Source organism: Vombatus ursinus, unplaced genomic scaffold, assembly GCF_900497805.2.
Source record: "Vombatus ursinus unplaced genomic scaffold, bare-nosed wombat genome assembly UNPS02014489.1, whole genome shotgun sequence".
Classification (NCBI taxonomy): domain Eukaryota; kingdom Metazoa; phylum Chordata; class Mammalia; order Diprotodontia; family Vombatidae; genus Vombatus; species Vombatus ursinus.
The window spans coordinates 264571-290708 of NW_020954267.1; the positions used below are offsets into that span (position 1 = coordinate 264571).

At 40.6% G+C, this 26138-nt stretch overlaps 1 protein-coding gene across 1 annotated transcript in view; it reads left to right on the top strand.

Annotated features, from left to right (window-relative positions):
• Window positions 1-579: 579 nt before the first annotated feature.
• EIF2AK3 (eukaryotic translation initiation factor 2 alpha kinase 3) overlaps window positions 580-26138 on the top strand; it is a 70810-nt gene continuing 45251 nt past the window's right edge. Inside the window, exons 1-2 of the mRNA XM_027861175.1 lie at window positions 580-668; window positions 16897-17026. The gene's annotated coding sequence lies outside the window, so the exon portion shown is untranslated. The remainder of the gene's footprint in view (window positions 669-16896; window positions 17027-26138) is intronic.

The following is a 26138-nucleotide window of genomic DNA, read 5'->3' on the forward strand; positions in this document are numbered from 1 at the left end:
ACGCGCCGTGTTGACAACGAGAGAAAGCACGCCCTCCCCCCAAGACTCCGCCCCAGATCACTGAGTGGCAGTTATTCGAACTAACAGATAGGCTCTCCTCCCGAGGAAGGCCAAGATGGGCGAGGAGGCCACCCAATGAGCGGCCGCAGCGGCGGGGGGCCGCGGAGGAGGCGAGCCTTAGACGTGGCCCGGGGAACCGAGCTGACTGTCAAAGCAGTCTGGGTGTCGGCACGGCCGCCGTGTGCTTCTGCGCCCGGCCCGGGGCTTGTCTGAGGAGCGGGAAGAGGCTCATTACGGCGGCGGGGTCTCCATGTCCGCGCGGGCGGGGCGCCGCTGATGGAGCGCGCGACGCGCCGGGGCCCGCTCGCTCTGGCTTTGCTGCTGCTCGGGCTCGCGGCGGGGGCGGCCACCCTGGGCCCCTCCGCGGCGGCCGCAGCCCCGGAGCCGGAGCGCAGCCCCGAGCCCCCGGAGCCGGCGGCGGCGGAGGATGTGATTGCCTTCGGCCTGGGCGCCTCGGCCGCCCCTACTTCGGCCGCCGCCGCGGTGCCCTCGCTGGCAGCCGCCGAGGTAACGGTGGAGGACGCCGAGGCGCTTCCGGCGGCCGCGGGCGAGCAGGAGCCGCGGGAGCCCGACCCGGACGACGAGCCGGAGTTGCGGCCGAGCAGCAGGTGCGTGGGTCCGGACCTTCTGCCCCTTCGACACCCCATTGTACACAGAGGGAAACTGAGGCCAAGAGAGGCCGGGTGACTGGTCCCAAGGGGCAGAGCAGAGATTTGAACTCAGGGTGCTACCGTGGGGAAGAAAGCACGGGCTTTGAAATCGGACGCCCCGAGTCCAAATGCTCTCTCTGGTACTGCTTGTGTGACCTTAACCTCTCTGGGCTTTAGTTTTCTCATCCACAAAACGAGGGTTTGGACTAGACGGGCTCCGAGTTCACTTTCATCTCTAGATCTGGGATCCTCTGACTCCGGCTCTCCTCTTCTGTATCAAACCTATCATAATTTGTTGCTGGAATAGAAAGTTTAAGAGATCATCGAGGGGGTAAACTGAGGCCCGGAGAAGGAGAACGACTTGCTAAATATCAAAGTGCTAGAGCCGAGATTTGAACCCAGCATTCTTTGATTTCCCTCCATCAGATAGTAGGCGGGAACAGAAATGATATCGGGAATGGGAGCGCTTTGAAGTTGTCACACCTTTTTTATCCTGGCAGCGTTGAAGGCGTGTGTGTGATCCGTCCCCACTGGGTAGATGAGGAGACGGGCTCAGAGAGGTTCTAGATCGCTTCAACAATTTAGCAAGCCATTGTATTAAGCGTCTACCACGTGCAGAGGTGCTGGAGGTACAAGAACAGAAAGGAAACAATCCCTACCTTCCAAGAATTTACATTCTCCTGGGAAGTCTAAGTGTAATGCAGATAAGTTAACAAAGTAATTTCAGGAAGGAGAGAGTGTTAATAACTCAGGGCGGAAGAGCCCTAAAACATTTACCCCTGGAAGGGGCCTTAGAGATCATTTCATCCAATTTTCTTATTTTTATCGAGGAATAAGACTGGGCCCCAGAGAAGTGAAGTAGATGGTCCAGTGTCATACAGCTACTTAGCGGTAGACCGGGGGTCTCTTGACTCCTGGCCCGTGCTGTTTCCCTCGCAGCACACATGTACGAACTTGCCTCCGTCAATCCACATCTGGAAAGGCGTAGGAAGACAACAGAGGAAACAGATTTGGAAATACTCCTTCATTCCATACACATGGAAACTTCCCTACAGTAGCTGTGATGGAGGACTGTCAGGCTCAGCAAAAAAAGATACAAAGCACAGTGGAGGTTTGAGGGTGCTCGATGATTGCTAGAGGAAACTGCCCTTTCGAATTGGAAGGCAGTGGGAGGAAACCCTAGGGCAACCCCCTGCCAGGACACTCTAGACGCCAACATCTGTGATCAGTTTCTGCTACTGCCCCGCTCTCCCTTACCCCACCTTAGGGCTGCATGTGGGATTCATCCTAGGGCTTAAATTTGTTTGGGCTGTGGGGCTGTTGATGGTTTCACCATGCTTGTCTTCACACCACTTCCGATTTCATAGAATCAAAATATTTTGGAGCTGAGAAGTACTTTAGAGACCTCCCCATTAAGGACTTGGTATCTTTCCTTGCCAAATGAGAGTTCAGGCTCTGACCAGGAAGGATGGAAAGTGTGGGAGGGAGGGGGTGTTGGAGGAACAAAGCTTCCCTGGAAGTTATGGGTAGGCAGAGTTTTGGAGTGATGCCAGTCTGTGCCACATGCAGTTATTTTCTTGAGCACATTTAATAATCACCTCCCGTAGTGCCTACAAGATCACAGGAACTGGAGTGAGATTGTTTCTTGGAGAGTTAAGTGGAGATAGTTTAGCGTGTTGAGTCATTGTTTGAAATGCTTGGAGAAAAGAGTTTCATAGCTGGAGAAAATAGACCTCACTTTCTTCTTCTATTCATTGTTTTCCTCTTTCCTTGCCAAAGTTACCTTTAAAAAAACGACACTTTTTAGATGTCTGACCACGAAGATGCTGTTTGCTGTTGCATTGTATTGTTATGTTTCAGCAGGCACTTTTAAAAGATATGCTACAAAATTTTCTTTTAATGTTGGCTGTCTTTTTTTTTTGTCTTTCCTCCCCCTACTATGTAAACTTTGTAGGGTGGTTCTGGATCAACGATCACTAACTGTTATCTGAGTTGCTTAGCCTCCTACTTCTTAACAATACAGAGCACTGCTCTGGCGTCTAAGTCATCCTATAACCCCCCAGGATTTGGCTTTGAATTGAGTCCTTTAATTTCATCCTGAATTGCATGTGTCAATCAGTACTTGAGCTAGAAAATTGGGATGAACTGTGACTACACAGATGACTAATCCTGGTTTACTAAGCATAACCAGCTGTTTAAGCCAGACAAACGAAAACGGCTTCAGTTCCTTAAATTCAGACGAAGATAATATCCTCTCTGTTTCACAGAATTGTTGTAAAGATCAAATAAATGAAAGCCTGTTCTAAATGTACCATGCCAATGATGATTACCTCAAAGTATTTTGCAGACAAATAATCTTCTCAGCAACCCATTGAGAAATGCTGTCCTGTTTAACAAGTAAGATTGACTGGAGAAATGTTGAATGGATTAAACCAACCCTAATGCTTTAAATCAGAATCAATTCTAAGAAACAAAAGAATCTAACAACATAGTGGTTTCCAAATTGTTCTAATACCACCTTCTTTAATTTTATTAATATCTTGAGTTTTATTATTAATTTTAAATTATTAATAATATAAACATAAAATTTATATAATATAAACATTAATAAATAAAATTAATCACTAATTTTATTAATTTCTTCAGTTTCTTAATACCTTAATTCTAGTGCCTTCTTTCTGTTAATCATTTCCTATTTATCCTGCATAGAGTTTATTTGTGTATATTTATTTGCTTGTTGTCTCCTCCCCCATTAGATTGTGAGTTCCTCCAGGGCAAGGACTGCCTTTTATTTCTTTTTGTATCACCACTGCTCAGAGCCTGGTCTGTAGTAGGTGCTTCAGTGCTTACTGACTAATTGCTTCTAGAAACCCTACACTATTTTTATGCTTCTTTTTCTTTTTCTTTTTCTTTTCTTTTCTTTTTTTTGGTGAGGCAATTGGGATTAAGTGACTTGCCCAGGGTCACACAGCTAGTGAGTGTTATATGTCTGAGGTCAGATTTGAACTCAGGTCCTTCTGACTCCAAGGCGGGTACTCTATCCACTGTGCCACCTAGCTGCCCCTATTTTTATGCTCCTTTAGATAAATTGGATAAGAACTAAGATTGTGTAGGGAGCCATGTAATGGATTTTTATATGAAGAGCTGTTTAAAGTAGACCATTCTTGGTGAAATTGTTGCCTAGCACTCTACTGAAGCAAGCCTCAGTATTAACTTCATAATTAGACCTTCTTGAAAAGGTATTAGCTATCCTTCTTTTGCGACTCTTCCACAAATCAGCCATGTGTAGAAAAGGTTATTTAAAAATCCATTTCAAAAGTACTCAATCAAAACAAATCGAAGTACTATAAAAGCATCTTATCTTGATGCCACTTTCTTGTTATTGTTGTAGAAAATCCAAACGACCTTTCATTTTTGTAATGTATTCATTAAAAAACAACAACAACACATCAAAACTGGAAAATGTCAGTTCTACTATAACAGCCCATATCCTGTTTGTATCAAGGAGGAGGAGTTAAGGAAACAGACTTGAGTTAACCAAGCATTCATAACCAACAGCTGAGGAGAGCGATTTGTAAAGCTATAGACAATAGGTACTAAAATGATTTTATATATTTTCTTTTGGTACTCTGAAATCAGCGTGATAATTCCTAGTTGTTAATTGCAAATGTTTTCTTTAATAGAATTTTTAACGTTTTATTTGTTTCAGAATGGTTAATGCTGTACCTTAAGTTCTGGTCATTCAACTTAATTGTTGTTGAAAGTTTATTTTAGCTGTGGCAGGATTTTGAGATGTGCTTTTTTTCCCTAAGAGACAATTTAAGAACATAGGATTTAAAGTAGGGAGGGCCTTTTAGCCCTTCTAACTCCATCCCATTTTTCAGTCAGTCAACAAGCATTTTTCAGGCACCTTTATTAAGGTGATGGGGACATAAGGACCAAAAAAAAAAAAAAAAAAGGCAAGCTGTGCCTGCCCCCTCGGAGCCTAGCCCTTGTTGGAGGAAACAACATGTACTGAAAAGAAAATACCAAATCTATGCAAAGTACAAATGCTGGGTTTCAGACTGACTTTGACTCTTTTCATCATGTTCAATTTTGACTGAAAAATGAATCTGATTTTCAGTTTGTTGTGGCAGATTGGCCTTTTGAAGGCTTTGTCTAGCTGCAAAGCTTTATGTAAAAGTATGGAGAGGATAGGATGAAAGCATAAGAATCCTGCAGGAGGGAATCACTTTATGGAGAGGTTTTGTATGTTTAAAAAAAAAAAATCAAACTGAGCCCTGGAGAGGTAAGTTTTGGTGCTGTAGTTTTTGTCCAGTAGGATTTGTATGGAGCAGTGGGTCTAAAGATGAACATACCTGTTTAGTAATTTGTAGGATAGAATGGTAATTCGCATTTACATAGAGCTTTAAGGTATGCAAAGTCTTTCCTCAGAGCCAGCCTGTGAGAGAGGGAGGTGGGGTAAGGCTTAGAATCCCCATCTTATGGATGAGGAGGCTTAGGTTGGTGAAGTGACTAGTCCCGCAGTCAATGGGAATCAAGCAAGGAATATCTAGATGTTCTGAACAAGGAGGAACTCAGAAGTTAGTAGAGATTAAGTCATACAAGGTTATACAACTAGTAGATGACCCAGTATTAGAACCCAGATCTCCTGACTTGTAGTCCAGTATTCAGAAAGTTGGGAAAGATTCATTCATTTCAGCTACACCAGGCTGATGTCCCCAGGTAGAAATTTAGCATTTAAGAGACTAGGAAGTTAGTGGTCGAGCTGAGCTGATTGCTGCTCAAGTCGGAGTTTTGCATAGTTGGTCTTTGCATTGAGGTTGGGATCTTCAAGGGGAGAATAGGTTGCTAAAACATCAGGGACTGAGGGTGAGAAGTAGGAACTGGAAGATTTGTTTTTCAAGGAAAGAGGTGGAGTTTAGCAATTCTGATGAGGGGGGTGGGGCAGATAGAAGATTTGAGAGTCTCTGGGAAAGTGAGATATCAGAGGATAGAGCAGGATAAAAGGGCAAGGAGCCCACAGAAATAAGATAATCTATATAATTTTATCAAATGGCCAAAGTAGTTTTTGGCGAAAAAACATATAAAGACCACTGCAATAGCTTTTCAATTTGTGTGACTTACTTGTGACTAGAAGTCTTCCTGGACCTAGGAGTTAGATTCTTACTCTCAGAATAAGTGTATATGGCTATATCTTCCTGACTCAATTTCCTCAAGCTTAATGTAATTTTCCTTTCCTTTCATGAACTCATTCCATTTTGCCTTCCAACTCCATCTCTGAACTACAATTGCTCTGTCTGGGGTTACAACCTGTGGGCTCTCAATTGCCTAATTTGATGACTTTGTTTTCGCTCTCATCCTTCTCGACCTTTCTGTGATATTTGATACCACTAGCAGCCCCCTTCTCCTAAATTTGCACTTCTCTCTGGTTTTTTATGACACCAGTCTTTCTTACCCTTCTGGCCAGTCCTTCTCAGTCTTCTTTGCTTGATTGTCATCCATGGATGTCCCCTATTGTTTTTCTAGGGTCCTCCTCTTTTTCTGCAACTTTTCTCTAGGTGGCTTAATCCGCTGCCAGGGGTCCAATGATCATTTCTATGCTGATGACTCTCAGTTCTATCTATCTAGCCCATATATTTTCCCTTAACATTAGACCTGCCTCACCACTTGCCTATTGGACGTTTCCAATTGGCTGTCCTGTAGATATCTCAGACTCAGCATGTCTAAAATGGAATTCTGTCTTTCTCCAGACACACCACTTTCCTTACTGTCACTGTTCTGTTAAGAGCGCCACCATCCTCCTGGACATCCCGGTTCTCAACTCTGAATCATGCTGTGCTTCTCACAGCTCCCCACCCTCAGTACCAACACGTTGCCAATTGTCGTTTGTGCTACTTGAGAGTGCTTTCATCTCTCCCCTTCTTCCCATTCCTTCCATAACCACCCTAGGTCCAGCTCTCTTTGGAGACGGATAGATAGCCATATAATTGTTCTCTCAGCTTCCAATCTCTTTGGCCTCCAATCCTCCCTCCACTAGCTGTCAAATAGGTATTTTAAAAGTGCGAGTGTAACCATTCTCTCCTCACCCCCCCCCCCCCCAAAAAAATAAAAAGTACCTGTGGGTTCCCTGTTGTCTCTAGGATAAAATAAAGTTCTCTCTCCGGTACTCGGCCCTTCATGGTCAGCCTCCACCCAGACTTCCAGACTGATCTGACATTACTCACCACACACTCACTCTGTTCTAGTGAAATTGGCCTGCTTCTCTTCTCTGTACTGGACAGCCTGTCTCCCACTCTACACCTTGGCAAAGTCTGGTCACCGATCTGTAATTCACTCCCCTCTTGCCTCTGTCTCCTGAAATCCCTAGTTCCCTTTAAGATTAAGCTCCAGTCCCACTTTTTAATAAAGAGGACTTTCTTGATGTCCCTTGAAATGACTGTGTATCTGTTTTGTATTATCTGTGTACTGTGTTGCTGTTTTGTATCTGTTTTTTTCTATTTGTGTACAGTGTTGTTTTGTATCTATTTTGTATTATTTATGCACAGTGTTACTTTCACTAGTATAATGTAAGCTCCTTGGGGGCAGGAACTGTTCTCTCTTTGTATCCCTAGTGCCTGGAATATAGTAGGTACTTAATAAATGCTTGTTGATTGGATGGTTAATATGGTATCTGAATATAGAGGTCACTCTCTCTATAAGAATACCCTGCCTTATAATCATTGGTTCTTTGAAAGCACAGTGGTGGGTGAAATAATTTTCCTCAGCAACACTGTTATAGATGGGTGATTGGCCACATCAGGTTAAAGTCTGAGACTTTAGGGTTTGGTTATGCTATTAATGAGTTGAATGCCTGTATTTTTTTTTTTTTTTGGTACTCTTTTACTTCCGAGTCCTCACCTAGTAAATAAATATTGCCCTTCAAAGCATACCTCCTTTATTTGAGCAGATGCTATCACAAGACTAGCCATGCCCCAAATCAAAACAGAGCTAAAGCCAGGCATCTGACTATAAGGTCAAACATTACTAGTTGAATCATATGACATTTAAAGCAATGGTGAAGTTTTACTTGAAAAATATATTAGGTCTTTAACATCTAATTCAGCTGAGGAGTCAGTCAATAAAGATTGTTAAGCACCTAGTATGTGACAGACTGGTGCTAAGAAAGGCAAGAACCAATCCCTGGAGCTTCCAATGGTCCTTTTTTAATTGGATTACTACTGAAGTCAGAGTTTTGATGGGCACTTAGAAGATGCAGTGGATAGAGCACTGGGCTTGGAGTCAGGGAGACTTGAGTTCAAATTTGGCCTCAGGCACTTAACAGTAGCTGTGTGACCCTGGGCAAGTCACTTTAACCCCGATTGTCTTGGGGGGAAAAAGAGTATAGTTCTTTACTTCTTGGCAGAAAGTACCTGCTCACTTACTTTCCTGTTTATATTATTTTCCAACCGAGTTGGGGTGGGTTACGTTTCTGAATCTGTGTTTAAAGTATTCTGAGTGGTGACACTGCTTTTGGCCCAAAGTCATTTGACTGAGTTATACTTGTAGCATAGGGATTTACAGAAAGATGATATCTGGAGCAGTTTGTCCTTGACCCTCTCTCCTATCTTGGTTATGAATTTATCTTTTGAAAAATGCTAAATTCATATTCCTTTAAAGTTTCTATGGAATAATAGATATGCTTTCTTTTTTTTTTCTTTTATCTTAAACTATTTAAATGTGTTGCTCATAACATTGTGCTAGATAGGGCAGCCAGTTTATTTTGTTGAGTTCTGTACCATATGCAGTGACATAAACAGATGAATTTATTGTCCAATTAGTGTGCCTCCCCTGCCCCTCCCCCTTAGCCCTTTGTTCATGATGCTCCCTTCCTTGGAGGCCCTGCTCTTTCCCCAGTACATGACCAAACCATCCCTGCCTTCCAGGTCTGGCAGCAGGATGCTTCCATGTCAGCTGCAGCCCTTGGCAGCATTCTCAGCTTTGAACTCCAGAGGCAGAGGTTCTATGGAATGCATGTAGCTCTTAACAATTTTTACTGATACTTGTATCTATGGTGGTCGTTTCCCACCCTCCCTTATAACAAAGAAAAAAAAGAAAGCAAAGCATTCCAAGATCGCCATGTGCTGAGATGGGGGAGACAGATATGTTTTTCTTGGTATCTGGGATTTTCATGGTTTTTTTTTTTTTCGTTTTTGAGAGTCTAGCTTATTTTTAATGATTTTTTTTTGTGAGGCATTTGGGGTTAAGTGACTTGCCCAGAATCACACAGCTGGTGAGTGTTATGTATCTGAGGTCACATTTGAACTCGGGTCCTTCTGACTCCAGGGCTGATGCTCTTTCACTGTGCCACCTAGCTGTCCCAATCTTTTCATTTATAATGTAGCAGTTGCATGTCTTCTCTTGATTTTGCTTATTTCAGTAGCCATCAATTTATACATATTTCCCCAGGTTGGTCAATAAGCATTTATTAAGCACCTGTGATAGGCCAGGCACTGTACTAAGCACTTGTATACAAAGAAAGGCAGAACAACAACAAAAACCAGTCCCAGCTCCCTAGGAAAATACAGTCTGTTGAGGAGAGACCACATGCAAATAACCACGTGTAAGCAAGATAAATTGGAGATCATCTCAGAGGGAAGGCACTAAGATTAAGGAAGATTGGGAAAGACTTTTTCCAAAAAGGGGGACCTTAGCTGAGATTTGAAGAAAGCTGGAGAAATGAGGAAGTAGAGAGAGGCTGGAGGTGGTTCTGGGTGAAAATGTTAATTAGTAGATGAATGGAGTGTCTTGTCTGAGGAACAGTAGGAAGGCCAGTGTGTGCGGTGGAATAAGGTGTAAGCAAGGTGGAAAAGAGCCAGGTTATAAAGAGCTTTGAAAGCCCAACAGGATTTCATGTTTGATCCTGGAGGTAATAAGGAATAACAAGAGAGAACATGATTGGACCTAAACTTTAGGGAGATCAGTTTCCCATTTCTGTGAATCATTTCTTACTGTGCTTAGGTAAGTCGGCTTGCTCCTTATGAATAGCCTCACCAAGGATGCCCTTGATTCATATGTAGATGACCCTTATAAAGATTTTGTATAGATAGGAGAGTGGGAGTATAGGTCAGTGGTGGCTGTTTTCTTGCTTATCTTTTTTTTTTTTTAAGTATATCATTAAGATCTGAGATTGTTTTCTACACCTTTGATACGTTCCCCTAGTTTAGATTCCTTGCAAAGGTCCCTCAGTGCCTTTACTGGTCTTCTTTCTTTTATTTAATCCGATTCTGCTGCTTCTTCCTGAGACAGCTAAGTGAATAAATAGAATGCTGGACTTGGAGTCAGGAAGACCTGAGTTCAAATCCAACTTCAGACACTTACAGATTTGGTCTTAATTTCTGTCTGCCTCAGTTCCCTCATTTGTACTATGGAGATAATAGCAATGGAGTTTTGAAGATCAAATGAGATAACATCTGTAAAATGTCTTGCAAACCCTAAACCCCTATGTTAACTCTGGCTATTATCATTTTCCATTCTTGTTCTCCAAATTTGGTGTTATTTCTTCTTTCTCTATAAGTACCCTAGGGTCTGTGATTTTAGGGGTCCACATGTAAGATGAAGTTTGTTGTAAGAGTTTTTGTCAATCTTTTCTACTTTTCTTCTGTGTAGTTTTCTTCCTCTTTTCATCCCTGAATGCCCTTGGAATGACTTTTCCTAGTTAGTTATCTTGATAAACTTTTATTGATTGGTCTTACCTATCACTGTTTCTCTCTGCTTTATGAAACGGTACTGCTTATAATTGTTATTTTCAAAACTGGTGTTTTCTTTGGCATTCATCTCTATTTGGCAAGTAAGACAAATGTTTGCTGACTATGGTGCTTTCTGGGTTCTTATAATAGTTAATTTATGTGGATTTAACTTCTGGATGAAATTATAGACAGTGTCACTGTCATTTCTGTTTGTTTCCTCTTTTAAAAATATCAATAGCTGGTTTAATTGAAGGTTAAATACCATATCTTTTTCTCATTAGTATTTTTTCTTGTTTATTATAAATTTGGATCTTTGACAAATCAGTGGTCTGAGTGGGTACAGAAAGCTGAGTTAGGGCTAAGAACTCTGATTCACGTCCACAGTAAATCTTTCCCCTTCTGGTAAAAAGTAGATAGTTTCATTCCTTGTAGTGTTATTTTGGAGGTTGCTGTGCCCAGTGCCTAACCATCTTTTTTTTTTTTTTTTTTTTTAACAGAAAGTACTCATGTTATAGAGGCCTCAGGCTTCTCTATAACCCATAGGGCTTTGACTGCTTTCATTCTCTCCTGAATCATATTTATTTTCTTCTTATAAAATTATACTCTTTGAGGGCAGAGTCTGTGTCATACGTATCTCTGTATGCCTCTCATCTAGCGTGCTTGTGGTGTTCAGGGAGGCCCAACGAGAGGGCTGTGGAGCCTTTTTCACAGCTGCTTATCCACCTTTGGTGTCCACCTGCCACCCAACTCTCATTTGTGGCTCCAAAAAGTTATAGCATGTGTAGTGACCACTACCTGGTAGAATCATCTAAACCAGGTTGAGGGTAATTGATAGGCCCCAGGCCTGTTGGTGAGTTTAGGGGATGTCGGCCCTAAGCATGTGAAGACTTTCCCCAGTACAGTGGGCATGTGAGAACAATTTCTTCCAACGACCACTAAGGCGCTAAGAGCTTGGTCAGACATGGAAGACCCAAGGTCATCCACTGCCTCCCAGGCCATTGCCAGTTGTCTTGACTTTTGTCTGTCCATTGGACTTCAGTGACTCCAGAAGAGAGAGTGAGGCTGATGACTTTGTGGAACTCTGCCTCACTTAAATCCAGTTCATGGGCAAGTCAAGAACTTACCTCATGATGTCACTGGTCCTCTTCAAAACAAAGGATGAGCAAGATCTAGCATGATATCTGTAGTAGTAGATGTTTAGTGAGTCCTTGTTGAATTAAATGCAGTCCCAATCTAAATGTCATTAAGTACAGCCTTGGCTCTATTTGAACATTAGTTAAACTATGTAAAACTATGAAATTGAATTTAAAAAAAAATTTAATAGTACTTTGTTTTTCCAATTATATGCAAAGACAATTTTTAACATTCATTTTTTATAAAATTTTGAGTTCCAAATTTTCTCCCTCTCTCCCTTCCCTCTGCCCTCTTTAAGACAGTAAACAATTTGATATAGGTTATGTATGTGCAATCATGTAAAACATGTTTCCACATTAGTCATGTTGTGAAAGAAGAAACAGTTTGTAAAAGGATGAAACCATGGAAAAAATAAAGTGAAAATAGGACACTCCGATCTGCATTCAGGATCCATCATTTCTTTTTCTAGATGTGGATAGCATTTTCCGTCATGAGTCTTTTGGACTTATCTTGGATCATTGTATTAGTGAGAAGAGATAAGTCAGTCATAGTTGATAATCGTACAATGTTGCTGTTACTGTGTACAATGTTCTCCTGGTTCTGCTCACTTCACTTTGTATCAGTTCATGTAAGTCTTTCCAGGTTTTTCTGAAATCTGCCTGCTCATTATTTCTTATAGTATAATAGTATTCCATTATATTCACATACTACAACTTGTTCAGCCATTCCTCAATTGATGGGCATCCTCTCAATTTCCAATTCTTGGAATTGAATTTTTTAGAACAAATTGGTGTTTACATTTTTGTTTCTATATCATCATTTCCCAACATATTCTTCCTTTTCTCCTCCTCCCACAGTGCCATCTCTTATAACAAAGAATAAAAAAGATAAATTGGATTTAATTGCTTGTTTAGCCAATAAGAAGACAGTCACAGGGGATCATAGACAGAACTTGAAAGAGACTTTAGAAGGTCATCTATTATAGAAGGTCATTTAATGAAATACTTTCATTTTGCAGATGAGGAAACTGAGACCTGGAGAGTTTACGTGACTTGTCCATAGTCATACATGAAGAGTTGGTATTTGAACTCAGGTCTTCTGACTCTAAATCCCACAGTCTTTCTACTGCACCACACTGCCTTGGAATGATCTTCTCTGTGCTCATTTTCTTTAACCAGGAATGGTCTCAGGTATCTAGACCTGCTGGTTGTTTCCAGCTCCAAAGGTCGGTAGTTCAACATCAGTCACTTACAATTTGATACTTCAGTGGATTTGTGACTTCCTCAGGTGTCATTACCTCCACTGATGCAAATTGCACTCCATCCACTCCTTTCATGCTGCCGGATTCTTTCAGTGCTTGTTCACGTTGCCTTCTATGCCTGCCTCCTTTCACACTCTGTGGGTGCCAGGGCACTATCTGGCTTAGTGGAAGGAATGCGGAATTTCGAGTCCAGATCTCCTTCTGCGCCTACCTGTCTGACTTTGAGCGAGTCACTTAAGCATCTGGGGCCTAATTTTCTCATCAATTAGATTTCGGGGGCTGGACTGAAGGACCTCTAAAGTTCCTTCCAGCATGATGACCTGCTATCCTTTGTTCTTAATGTATAACTTACCTGCCTCCTTTCTGATCACGTGTTCCTGAATGCCGTCTCTTTGGCCACTTGTGTGCAGGTGATTGTGGAACGGTGCTTCTTTTTTCTTTCATGTACCATCCCTCTCTCCCTTGACCTGTGGTGTACCCATGGACTTGTTTCTTCAGCGATCAGGGCATTTCAAGATTCATAACCATGTAACACTGTCAGGTTAGTTTTTTTTTTGTTTTGTTTTGTTTTGTTTTGTTCTAAGGAGTAGAGAGCCTTTCAAGCCTTGCACAGTTTTCCATGTGCAGTTTATTCCACTCTTTTTCAATTTTGGAATTAGCTCGTTTCTGGTGCCCATCTCAGATATGTGGACTGGTGGATTGGTCTTTTCACTATGTGTCTGAACAACAGGCATTTTTCATACTCCTTAGTTAAATCCATTCCAGCCGATGTTGCTGGCTGCCCATAACACCTGTTAGCTCCATTTGGGATGATGTTCAAAATAGCTTTTATAGATACTGTTACTTGACCAGAGACCATGCCTCAGAGGAGCCCATAAAAATACTTTTATTTCATTCATTTAATTCATCCGTTATGTTGAAAATGAAATAATTTTAATAAACCTTTATAAGGTTTATTATAAGACATTCTGTTCTGTTCAGGGACTACACAGATGAAAAATAACACAGCCTCTGCCTTAATAGAATTTATAATCTACTGGGGGGTTATTTCAAGTACCCAGAGGCCCAATATACGGTAGAGTTAGCAGGTCAAAGGAAATAATCAGATGAAATGCCCTAGAAGAATTTAAAGAAGGAGAGGACATTTTGGGCATTTAGTGTTTGTGGTATTTATTGGATTTGGTAGAAATTCAATAGCACCCGTTAAGGTTAAGGTTAGTACTTTCCAAGCAGCCAGTTCATTAAACTTTCCAGTAGTGTGTCTTACAGCTAATTCATCCCAGTTCTCCAGATATACCTCTCCTCAAAATGAAGGAGAATACCGAGCATCTTGTTTGGATAAAGCAGTTGGCTAGTGGTGCCTACCCAAAAAAAGGCTAGTATTTGGGTTCCAGCTGCTGAGTATTAACAAAGGCCGGGCTGCTGGCCAGGGCATGTGGGGTGATGGGTCTGTGTCATGCTTATGTATTAGAATGGTCTTCTGGTGCTAAGATTTAATTTTTGTGAAATAGCTATCTGGTTGCTCTAGTTTGCCTAGAATTAAGGCAGAAATGTACAAAAATCTAGGGATAGAGATTAGAACTGTGACTTCATTGGTGTAAAACTCCAGCTTTCATTGGCTGGGAACTCCCACATAAATGAGTTTCCTCTACCAATGCAGTTCTGGGTCTTTTTAGCAATTGATGGTTTTAGAGGGTTGCTTGCCCTCCAGAGCACTGAGAGGTTTAGTTGCCCGGGGCCATACAGCCAGTATGTTGACTATGTTTCAAAGAACATGCAATTTGTTAACTTGACTTTTTATTTGCCCATCCTGCTTAGGTTTGTAAAACACAATTTTACCTTCCTCATTTTGTTAGTTGGAAAAATTAATCTGGTAACTTTGTAGAAATAGGTTGAGGTTGAGAACTTGGCTTAATTTCTCAGTGGTTTTAGGTGATAAATAAGATGCTTTTTCTTTTCCAAATACAGAATTAACTTTTTAAAATGTAATAAATACATTGTTTGGGTTTTTGTTTTTTTTTTTGCAGATAGTTAGAATTACATTCATTAGTTTGAAGTAAGGAAAATTCAGGGCATCTGAGGAGCAGCTCTTAATCATTTCTAAAGAGAAAGTAACACCACCAGCTTTTTCAGGTTTTTTTTTAAAACCCTGGGAATAGGAAGCTGGCTTATAGATTAGGGAAAAACAAACAAACAACCAAACAACCGTTAGGCTAATAAAAATTTTGCTGTATGAATTTCTTCTTTTTGCTTTTCATAAGGATAAAGAAGAAGCGGGGAATTTGGAAAGTCAAATGGGAGTGTTTCTCCAATAAATTATAAGCAGAAAGTAGAAGACTGGGTTAAATGAAAGTTTCCAGTCAGAGAGAGGCTAGGGTTTTTGATCGCAGTGATCCTGATTTAGGAGCCTTTCTTACTCTGCTTAAACCCATGGAAACCTTAATCAAATTAAGCAGTGAAAGATAAAAGTAGATTTCTTTAAAAAGATACCCGGTTATACCTAGGTGTTAATGTTTCTTTAAAAAAGAGACAAAATAAAATGACTTAATTAATTGGAAAATCATGCTCTAACTTTTTATTCAACCACACCCAGAGCAGGTGTTCAGTGGAAATTGGTAACAGATTTACTGCTATTGACCTGAGATATTAAACCCCAACACTTCATTAAAACATGTACTGATGCACATAAAAGAATTCTTACGTTTATATGTGAGAGTGATAGTCTACCTTATCCCCTCTTGAGATTGGTAAACTTTTTGAGTGCCAAAATCTTGTCCTTTTTTCACTGTGAAAACCCTTTGAATAGTTGGAATAATGCCATGATTCCAGTAAATTACACTTAAGTGTTTCAGTTTGCCATATGTATTCTGCTCCAATAAGTGACATGCTAGGAAAATAATGGATCTTTAATATACTGAGTAAAATAAAACTGAATTGATGTTACAAAACTGTCCCCTTTGGTTGGTTTGGAGGGTTAATATTGTTAGTTGGGACTAACTTGCCTTCCTGTTTCTGAAGTGGAAAGGTCAGTTTCTAAAAGTTGGAGATTTGAAGATCTTTGAAAAAATACAAATGTAAATTTACTTGCTATATTCTTTAGCTGGTGTACTGAGAATGTGGAGGGATTCTTGTTGTTATTGCTTTTTTCTTAGGTTAAGTTCTATTTTTTGGTTTATCTATTATTGGTGAAGTTTATATTTTTAGAAATTAAATTAAAAGATGTTTTGTGGGGAAATTAACCTCTTAATTAGAGAATTAGCTTCTCATAGACAAGGACAACTTTGAAGTTACATGTTGAATTTATTATATACTTAAATAGGAAACATAATCGCAGTTTTAAGTACAGTCCTCTTTTCTGTTCTGTGTATATGAAATACCCATTTTATTTGGTGTTCAGCTTCAAAATAAATCTTTAAAAAGAGAATTATCTTCTGAATAATAATCTATAAGATTTTTGAAAAGTGTGGATTTGTGGAACTTATTATTGAGATTATTGTATTTTAGAAAAGGATATGAGTGGAATATTTGCCAGATCATTTTTTGTATTATTGGCTGAATTTGCAATTTTTGCAGCAAATGAAAAGAAGGCAAAGTTGTTGCAAACCAATTAGAAAAAGTGAAAGAAAAAAAAAGATTCACCTCTCCTTTTCATAAATGCCTACCTTAATTCTAGGCCTTAAGTTCCTACTCTAATTTTAGGCCATAAACACCTGTCTTGATTCCATCCCATAAGTGTCTGTCTTGATTCTAGCCCATGAACATCTATCTTGATCCTAGCCCACGAATGCCTGTCTTGATTCTGGACCTGGCTTGATCTTTGGCCTGAGTACCTTTTTTGATCTTAAGCCATGAGCACCTGTCTTGATTATTCTGGGCCATAAGTGCCTGCCTTAATGCTAGGCCAGCTAGAGTGATCGTATCACTGTTCTTCCCTCTTCTTCCCCTAAAGATTCTTGTTTCCTATCTCAAAAGGGACTTTCTAGAATTGAGAGTGTTTTCATTTGTTGAATGTTTTCTTGGTAGTTCTTTAAATTTTGACTGGTGACTATTTTTAAAATTATAGATCATTGGTGATTATCAGTACGTTGGATGGACGAATCGCTGCATTGGATCCTGACAATCATGGTAGAAAACAATGGGATTTAGATGTAGGATCTGGCTCCCTGGTGTCATCCAGCCTCAGCAAACCAGAGGTGAGACTTTTTTCCTATTAAATTTTGATCTAGTTTTTTCTTTTTTGCAGCATATTTGCAATTTATTAGTATTATCTCAGGGCTTTTAAGCACCACATCTGTATTAGAACAACAAAACTCTCGAATTTTATTGGTTGGAATCCATGTTTTAAAGCCCCATTGATAGTTCTCTATGTCTTCTCACAGGCCCCTCTTTACTCCTTACGATGCCATTTCAGAAGAATCTATATTTCTTTCCGAAGAGCAAATTAAGATTCGGAAATACTAAGTTTTAGCTCCCCTCTCCTCCTTCTTCTTGAACAAATCTTTTAATGTCTCTGGGGCCACTTTTCTTTGCTTAAATCAGTCACTCTCCTGACCCATGTTATTGCACATACAAGAAAGTCCACCCTGACGGAGTTAGTGAAGATGAGCAAGTAGTAGCTCTTATCCTTATGATTCCTTCCATTGGCTCCTGTTCCCCCCCCCCCCCCCCGTGCCCAAAGTGAGGGCTTCTATTGGTCTTCTTACAACAATTTGTACCCACTGAGTTAGGGGTAATTTCAGTTTTCTCATCCATGATTTTACTCCCAAATTTTCAAAGTTTCTTGACTGGTAAAAAGTAGAGTGAAGACCATCTGTAGCTACAAAGCTCTGGGAATGGCTTATATACTTGTAATTTGGGGGAGGGGGAAGAGGAGGAGAAGAGACTTTGGCTGGGCCTGTGACTTCATCGGGATAGAGAACTCAGTGTGTGCTGAACTCCTTCAGCAATCCAGATGGACAACTCATCTGCAATTTATAGTCTTAGAGAGATGCTGGAGGCGATGGGGGTGTGGGTATGTGTATATGTAACATTGAGAGGTTAAGTGATTTGCCCATGGTCACACAGCTAATCCATGTCTCACTCAGGACTTGAACCCATATCTTCCTGATACCAATTCTGGCCAAGGATCATTCCCATTCATTGGAAAGCTACCATCCTCATACAGCCCTATAGAACAGGATGTAGGACATGGTTTTGCTTGGTTTGTCCAGGAAACTCAGCCAGATATTTTTGCCCCCAGGGGGATGTTGTACAGAATCTACTCCCAGATATATTTCTTGCTTGTATTCTAACTTGTGGCTCTGTGGTGGGTGGGAAGCCATTCCTGATTTCCTGGAGAGCAAGCTCATGTTGGGTATGCTTTTTCTATGTTAACTTCCAGCTTTCATGCATTTTGATTGTAAAGTGCATTAAGATTTTTAGATGCTATGTGCAAAGTAATTACAACTAAATCTGATTTTCTTTGGATTTCCTGGGGTTGTGTTTGGTTTTCTTTTAAGCAAGACTTAAAGAGATGCTCAGCAAACATAGGATTTTGCCCCTGCTAGAAGACTGTAAGCTGCTGTCCACCTGAGGTAACGTTGTAGAGTGGTGCAAAGCATGTTTGTGTTTGCAAACCAAGAATGTGCCTAGAAAAGGAAGCTGAGCTGTTTGTTTGCATGAACTCAAAGTGGACCCCACATGCCCCATATCACCAACATAATCGTGTATGTGTGTATTTAAGTAGGAGAAACTGTGCATGGTCAGTGGCTCACTTTCAAATGCACCTATATTAACTATTTGTACTACAGTAAAAACGCATCTTCCCCATTTTCCTTTGTTTCACCGTCTCTGGTTTACCTAAGCTGTTTTGGATCCACCATTCTACTCTCCCACATACATAGATTGCATAGAACTTGGGGATCTTATGCGTATAGGGGAGGTCTCCACGTACCGATTTATGTAGCAAGAGGCCCCCTCACTACAGTGGACTATATCGAACTCTTATCTAGTTGCAGAATGGCCCTGAGGTAATACTTGAGATAATTTAGATTTTCATATTCTGTCCTACAAGAAGTAAACATGAAAGATCTGACAATAATAGGTTGCCCGTAATAGCATGGTAGGTTCCCTGTCTTTGTTGTCCCCTCCCCCCAAAGAAATTTGAGTCCCTGCATATGACCTTGAGATGGCAGCCTGCCTGTCCTGTTCTTCATGGTCTTAGAAGATTGTCAGAAGCAAACTCTGTGCAGGTTTTCAAGAGAGACTCAGGCACAATGTACATATATGTGTATATATATATATATGTGTATACAACAAACGTGTATGAATATATGTGCACATATATGTTTATTGCGCACATGCATGTACAACCATTGAGGAAATTTGTTTTGTTTGACTATGCATATTTGTCATTGTTGACCAACGATGAAACGTTGTCTACAGTCTGACTGAGAGGTGATGGAGATAGGGTGCAGTACCCTGTGTCCATTGCCTCTCAGTCAGGATGTAGGTAACATATTTCACCGTCACTACTCTGGAATCATGGACGGTCATTGCACTGATCACAAAGACAAACAATTTTGAGAGATGTCGATTTAATTACGAGGAAATTATGAAGTTCTTTATGTGAAAAGAAAAGAGAGACTCAGGAAAGGAACTCTGATTGGGGATACTGAGATGGATATTGGGGGATAGAAGAGGTTCTTGGCCAAGTACTGGCTGGACAAAATGGAGCCTGAGGCTTGTTCCAATCTAGGATCTGTGCTTGTTGGGTTCAGTAAAACTAATGTTAGGGCTATGAGAACTTGTAAGGGTTTAATACCATGTATAGTAATAATAATAATGAAAGCTAGCATTTTAATTATATTTTAAGGTTTGCAAAGTACTTTACAATGAATTCGCAGTCCAGCATAGGGAGTCATAGTTAATGAGAACTTCCTTTCTTTGCGTAGAGATCCAGTGATCTGGGTTTACTTTGTTCCTGGCCCATATCCTTTACCCTGTTATTCAAAAAGTTTTTATTCTCTTTTGAGTTTCACTTTATTCCTGGTGTATGTAGTTTTTCTCTGTGATACCACTAATTGCTCTAGGATACTGCACTTCCCATTTTTATTCCCCATTTGCTACCCAGAGTCCAATCTAGGTGGTATTACTGGACCAGTTACCTCAAAAAAAATGATCTTACTGTCTCTAACTCTTACCAAAGCAAGTTCTGTTTTTCACTAACTGTTATTCCTTGTGTTCCCTTTTAATTTCTGAGATCCCTGGACACCTCTACCTCATTTTCCAGCTGGAGGGGCCATAGAGAAAAGCAGCTTTTACTTATCCATTACCATTTAACTCTTGATATTTAATACTCTTAATTAACATCAATAAAGATTGGCATGATCATAAATATACTCTTTGAATACATAGAATGGAGGTGTGTGGTGAGGGTAACTTTTCATCATTTTTCCTTATTTACTTTGCATGAATGATGAGACTGTTGTCAGCTATTGCCATTTTTGATCTGGCCAGCTAGAAGCTCAGAAGGAATTTTGCCTTCCTGAATCAGATTTCAAGGAGTCACCTCCCAACTCACCTCATCAACCTCAGTAAAGTCATCATTGAATATTAGGCAGTGTGAAAGAATACTAGACATGGAATCAGGAGGACCCGAATTTCTATCTTGGCTCAGAGTATTACCAGACATATGACAATGGGCTGGTCACTTAGTCTCTCTAAGATTCAGGGTCTTTAAATGGTGGTAAATTGCACGACCAATTTCAGGGGCTCGTTGTGAGGAAAGCATTTTGTAAAGCCTTAACATCTTTCTCTAAATCTGAGTCATGAGTCCTGCCAATATATTGCCATCCCTACTGATTTCTAGCGCTTATGGACTTCTAGTGAAAGGCAATCATTTGTGGCATGTTGAGGCCATCTTCCTATTATTCAGGCATTCAAGGATCTTCCTGGATTTCCAGCCTTGTTGCATAATAATCCCCCTCCATTTGTACTTTGCTTCAGCCAAACTCAACTACTGATGAGGTGGTAGCTAATATTTATAAACATTAAAAAAATTTCTGGAAAAAAGACCATCTGATGTGTAATCTCATTTTCTCTCCTGTGCTAATTAATATGCAGTTTCAACCTTGACAAAGTCTTCATAGACTGTCCTAAAAATTCATCATATAAAATATTAGTTCTTGTTTGTACCCCATTGTTCCAAAACAAAGGGAATATAATATACATGGTTTCTTAAATTGTACAAGCATTAAAATAATGTCACAAATCCCAGTAGTGGTCAAAGGATATGTACAAACATTTCTCAAAAAAAGATTTGCAAAGTATTCACAACCACATGAAACAATGCTCCAAATCATTAAGAGTAAGAGAAATTAAAATCAAAACAACTCTGAGGTTTCACCTTATACCCTACAAAATGGCAAAGATGTCAGAAATGGCACTAATTAATGTCGGAGGGATTGTAGAATGACAGACACACTAATTCATTGTTGGTGGAGCTGTGAAATGGCACAGCCATTTTGGAAAACCATTTGGAATTATTATATAGGTAAAGTAATTAAACTGTCCACACGCTTTGAACCAGAGACTTCATTACTGGGGTTATGGATAGGAAGATAATCCTCAAAGATGCCAAGATATTTGTAGCAGCCTTTTTTGTGATAGCAAAGCACTGGAACTTTGGAAACAAAGTAGATGCCAATTGATTGGGGAATGGCTAAACAAATTGTGGTCTATGAATGTAATGGAATATCATTGTGCTGTCAGAAATGATTTGTGTGATGAAGCCAAAGAAGCATGGAAAGATCTATATGAACTAGTGCAGAGTGAACTCAGCAGAGCCAAGAAAACAGTATACACGGTAACTACAACAATGGAATGGAAAGAACAACCCCACACCAAATCAGAAGTGAAGGTAACAAAATGGCGTAGTAGATCAAACGTGACTCAATGAAGAGATACGAGAGGACTCCCCCAGCCCACCCTCCACAGGTGTCACGCTTGGTGCCACGTATCAGTCGGTTGTGCTGATATTTTTTTCTTTGAAAAATACTATTTGTTATATGGAATGGCTGTGGTGGAGGTAAGAAGGAAAGGATACCAGAGATAACTGTGATGTTATTTAAAAAAAAAGACATCAAGAAAAAGTTATTACAGAAGAGAAAATCATAAGTACAGATACCCCGCCCGTTCGTCTTTGGAGTACTTGTTGAAGTAGAGCGTCATCAGTTGTCCCCTAACTGAAAACTTGTCCTCTATGTGTCCTTGTGTTAAAATGCAGAGGTTTTTTTTTTTTCCCTCCTAATTGTCGGTTTACAAAAGGAACAACCCCAATCCCCTTAGTTATGATTCCATAAGTAGGGTTTGTTTGGAGGTTTTGATTTAATTCATCAGTGTTCAAACCCAATGAGGCATGAATTTGTTTCTAACTGGTGAGGGCAGAAACAGTGAGATTCTAGTGCTGTTCCTTCTGTTGGCTTTCAAAGAGCCTTTTAAAAGACTTTCCTTACACACTTAGCGGTTATTAATTGATGAATTGATTGATGTGATCTAACCTGTGAGTTCATCTGTGTAGGGAGCTCCCAGGGAGGCCCTTCCTCTGATAATACAGATTGGAGCCTTTTTTATCTCTTTGAGTCTGAGAGAGTTTCCTGGGATGCTGAGAGTGGAAGATACCTGTACAGAGTCACATGGCTAGTCTGAGTCAGGGATGGGATGTGAACTCAGGTCCTCCTGACCTGGAAGCCAGCTCTCTAGCCATGAGGCCAAGCCACCCTGCTAGTAATAATGTACTTAAATTTTATCAGAGCTCATGAATACTCTAGGAAGGATTTATCATTAGATGCCTGTATTTTCTTTCCATAAACCATGGGTTTTTAGGAAATTTTGAAGGTTATTTTGACTCCTACCTTAATCACTTCATAACTAAATTTACTCTTTCCCTGTAGACAATACATTAATGATTTATAAATCAATAGCTCATATCATGTTGGAAAAATTGACTCAGATATTTGCTGATGCTTCAGAAATGATCATGCTTTGTATTCAAACACAGTAAATTATTTGTTAAAATCTTGGGAAAATGTGTAATCCAGTGGTAAAAAGCACTGGCTCTGGAATCAGAGGAACTGAGTTCAAATCTTGCCCCTGATGCTACTCCCTGAGTGTAGACCTTCCTCAGACTCATCTATATAAAATAAGGTTGGATTGGATGGCTTCTGAAATCTCTTTTGGTTTTAGGTCTCTGATCTTCTGAAGTGATAGATTGTGCTCAGGATGAAAGCACTTTAAGCTCAAGAGTTTGCAAATTGGGCAAAATTGAAGCAGCTGGTGGCACAGAGGATCTAGAGCATGGGCCTGGAGTCAGGAGGGCCTGGAGTCAGGAAGACCTGAGTTCAGATCTGGCCCCAGACACTTCCTAGCTGTGTGACCCTGGCCACGTCACTTCAGCTCTGGATGCCTCAGTTTCCTCAACTGTAAAATGGGTATAACTATAGCATTTACCTTTGAGGGTTGTTGTGGACATTAAATGAGATAATATTTGTAAAGTGCTTAGCACAGTGCCTGGCACATAGGAGGAGCTGTACAAATGTTAGCCATTAAGCTATTAGTTTTCTGTACTTATAAATTGAAATTCAGTAAGTCTCAAAAAAAATTTGTGATATTCTACACATAGAGTGTTTTTTATTGCTTTATTAATCTGATATGTTAAATAGTTGACCTTAAAAACTAGACTGAATTATATTTAGTCATGTGTTTATCTGAATCAGAAGAAACGAAATTTGCCTATCTGTACTTGGCTATCACCGCTACCACTGCAATTTCTCTGGCTTGAGAAATGACTGTCAATCATACAGTGATGCTACATTTGGATAATTATGTAAGTAATTGCCCTTCTGCTAATTATTAAAATGAAACACTGCTTTGATTTAATTTTGTTTTTATTAGCCCCCTGGAAAAAGTTTTGGCTTATAGCTGAATAGGATGCTGAGAACTGAACTAATTTAGTTCAAGTGTGTCCACTGCCGAGTGAGAAATTGATTTGACTGGCCTTCGAGGAAAGGACTTCGATGCCCAATTTGTTAGTCACCGTATCTGCTTGCTTATTAACCTCGGGGAAGGTGGAGATAATTGTTTAAAATGCATAATGTTCACATCCATGTCGATGCAGGCTCATGGGCTAATTAACGAGTCACCCTTGCTCCTGGTCTTTTAATAGAGAAAATTTTCTGGTTTGGGGGTTGAGTATAAAACAAAGGAGTATTGTGTTTGAGTTACTGGCTCTGCAGCAGGTCTGTCTGGGACAGTGATTGCTGCTTTCTTGGACTTAGGACCCTGTAGGGAAGAAGGGTGGTTTTTTTTTTTTTTTTTTTATGATGATTTATACCATCTCTGAGAAATTGCTGACTGTAGAGCAGGGGTTTCCAACTGTTGTGAGAGGCAGTGTTGCCTAGTGGAAAGAGCCAGTCTCTGAATTAGGCAGAGCAAGGCTCATGATCAGCCCTTAGAGATACTAGTGCTGTAGCCCTGCGTGAGTAATCTCTTGATTCTCTGGGCACCTAGAAAACTCTTAGGTTGCTGAACAGCTGCCAATCAGTCTAGGTAGAGGACGTTTCCTTCTCAGAGGGTCCCTATACCAAAGCAGTCATGCAAGGGCCAAAAAAAAAAAAAAAAGGATCAGGAGTAACCGTCAACATCCGTGCCCTTTTCTCTGACACGGGCCCTCTGACTGGTCAGCCGTGTTTTCTGATCAAAGAGCATCACCAGGGTCTTGTGCCCTACTTGATGAGAACTTTTCTGGCAGCACCATCTCCCATGGAATTCAAAAGATTTAGATGCTGAGAGGCTGTGTAAGTCAGGCCTTTCATTTTTACTGATGATGCATCTGAAGCCCTCAAAAGGAAGGTGATTTGCCTAAATCCTAAAGGTGTAAAAAGCAAAGCTGGGATTTGAACTCAGGTTCTTTGACTTCCAATCCTGATCTCTTCCCGCTATACCTTAGATTGGACTTGGATTGAAAAAAAAGTTACATTTCCTAAATGAAGTTTAGCCTCTTTCAATTCTGAATGTAGGCCTCAAATCTAATTCGGAGAAGGGGTTCAGAGGCTTTACCAGACTGCAAAAGGGGGTCTGTGACACGCAAAGGCAAAGAAGCCCTGCACTACACCATTCTGCTCTTGCCCTCTTACTCTCATACAACTCCATATATCGGGTAATGTCAGGGCTTGGAGGAAATAAAAAACCATTCTTCCTGCCACCAAGGTTGGTGGGGAGTGGTGCTCCTGATGTGTGATGCATATTTTAAACTCTGATCTGAATAGGATATCTGAATAGGGAATGGGAGGGTGGACTTGAAAGTTTTGTCTCCCCTTGGCCCCTTTTACCATCAGTAAATAGAAATTGCCTGTGAATGTCGTTGTTACAGCTGTAGAAATAAACCATTGTGTTTGACATGATTTCTGAGGTTCTTTTTGGTTTATTTTAAAAATGATTGCCTATTAGAGTTTTTTTCTGAGGGTTATTTGTTTTTTAATTCAAGATAAGTCAACAAGCATTTAATTAAGCACCTACTGTGGGCCAGGCATTTGGCTAGGTGCTGCAGCTATTATTGTATGTAAGAAAGAAAGAAAGATAGTTTTCTAGAATTTAGGAGGTGGGAAGTGGCAGGACAGATAGATTAGAGAATCAGTAGCATAGACAAGAGAGTGAGAAGAAAGTGGAGGTACCTATTGTAGATGCCTTCTGGAGGAGTTTAGCTACAAAGGGCAGAAGAGTTATAGGGCTATGGTTAGCAGGGATGGAAGGATCAAGTGAGGGTTTTTTCAGGATAGGGAGGACGTGGGCATGTTTGTAGACAGTTGGAAATGAGCCAGTAGACCAAGAGAGACGGAAGACAAGAGATAGAGTGGGGATGACAGAGGGGGCAGTCTGTTGGAGGAGACGGGGTGGAATAGGATCGCTTGAACAGGTAGTAGGTTTAGCCTTGGTAAGGAGTAAGGCCACTTCATCATATGACAGGGGGTGAAGGAGGAGGGTGTGGCTGGAGGCACCTGAGTGCTAGGAGGGAGGAAGAGGACGAGGAGAGGATAGGAAGCTGGTGGCTAGGGGCCTTACTTCTTTCTATAAAATATGAGTCAAGGTTCTCAGCTCACAGAGTGGGCTGGGGGGAAGGGGAGCCATGGGAGTTTTGAGAGAGATGAGAAGGTTTGGAAGAGCTGCTGTGGAGAATACGAGAGTGAGTTGATAAGGAACTGTACAGTAGGATTGCCCAGCAGCAGTGAAGGCCCAGTTGAGGTTGGATTACATAAAGTTGTAGTGGAC